The sequence below is a fragment of the Pteropus vampyrus genome, unplaced genomic scaffold (assembly GCF_000151845.1).
Source record: "Pteropus vampyrus isolate Shadow unplaced genomic scaffold, Pvam_2.0 Scaffold8696, whole genome shotgun sequence".
In the NCBI taxonomy this organism is placed as follows: domain Eukaryota; kingdom Metazoa; phylum Chordata; class Mammalia; order Chiroptera; family Pteropodidae; genus Pteropus; species Pteropus vampyrus.
The window spans coordinates 1-1424 of record NW_011897477.1 but is presented as its reverse complement, the minus strand read 5'-3'; positions in this window follow the sequence as shown (position 1 = coordinate 1424).

The following is a 1424-nucleotide window of genomic DNA, read 5'->3' as shown; positions in this document are numbered from 1 at the left end:
AACCAGTGTCACTCAAACGAGACATGTAAATATAGAGAATTACCTCTTACTGGGAAGAGAAACGACTGAAACCAGCAACCTTTTGTGTATAAACAAAAATGTTAAGAAATTAATTTGCTGGAGACACAGTGTGGGCTTGCTTGAGAGTTAAAAGCTTTTGGAGGCCAGAGTTAGGAAATCACCCCAATATTTATGAAGTTTTTTTCCACAGGAGCCTGGTTAGGTTTTCACAGTGAAGCCTGGAATATATGGCCTCATGCTCCATGCAGGAAATGTGGGGGAAACATTTGGATATATACACAAAACGTTCTGTTCTCTGTAACTTAGGCCATTCCTTAAAGAAAACTAATTTGCTAAAACCTTATCTGATTGTGGAAAGAGCAGACAACTCTCATATTTTAAAAAAATTTCCTCTCTGAGAGAGAGAGGAATAAATGCTAAGAACCTTTTGAAGTTTGTAGTCCCAGGGTTCTTTTTCACCAAAGCATTACAGGTTAATCATAATATAAAAGAACATTTTCTCACCCAAACACCTTCTCCTTATATCAATAACGCTCCTGTAAAACAAACAAAACAGTAGAGTAAAACAAAGTTGCAAGACCCAGATTCTACTTAAAATTGAATTCCTAGGGATACCTAAACACACCATAGAAGAAAAACAGACGTACACTAGAGTATATTGAAGCCCCTGACTCCTACAACTATAGAAAACATTAAATATAGTCTAATACCCATTAAATCATAAACGTTAAAGACTTATTTACGTCAAATATTGTGAAAATTCACTAATATGTGGAGATTAAATAATGCACCATCACAACCACTGGGTCAAAGACAAGAGAATTTTAAAATATTCCAAGACAAAAATAATAAAAACAGAACTTACGAAAACTTATGGGATGCAGCATAAGGATTATTATAAGGGACGTTTATAGCGATCAACACATATTAATAAAAATGTCAAATTAACAACCCGTATTTACACCTTAAGGAACTATTATTAAAAGAACAAGAAACTAAACTCAAAGTTAGCAAAAGTTAAGAAATAATAAAGATTAGGACAGAATAAAAGTATAGAAAAATAGTTGTTTTTTGAAAAAATACAAACCCTTAGACTCACCTGAGTCTGCGCAGTTAGCAGTTGAATGACCCAAGTTGACTCCGAAGTTGAGCGGCAACCAAAGTTCACACTACCAGGGAACTCACAGGTAAAGACCTGGTCTTCCAGGGGCCCATTTTTGAAGCTAGAGGTGCCTGAACTATTGCCTAGCAGGAATGGAAACACAACCCCACAAGGAATGTGTAACTTCGACCAATCAAATTCTATCAAATCTAAGAGAAACGAAATTCCTTTGTACTTTCTTTCGCCCTTTCCCATACCTCACTTTAAATAGTTAAGTTCCAAAATTATTCAATTTCACCTT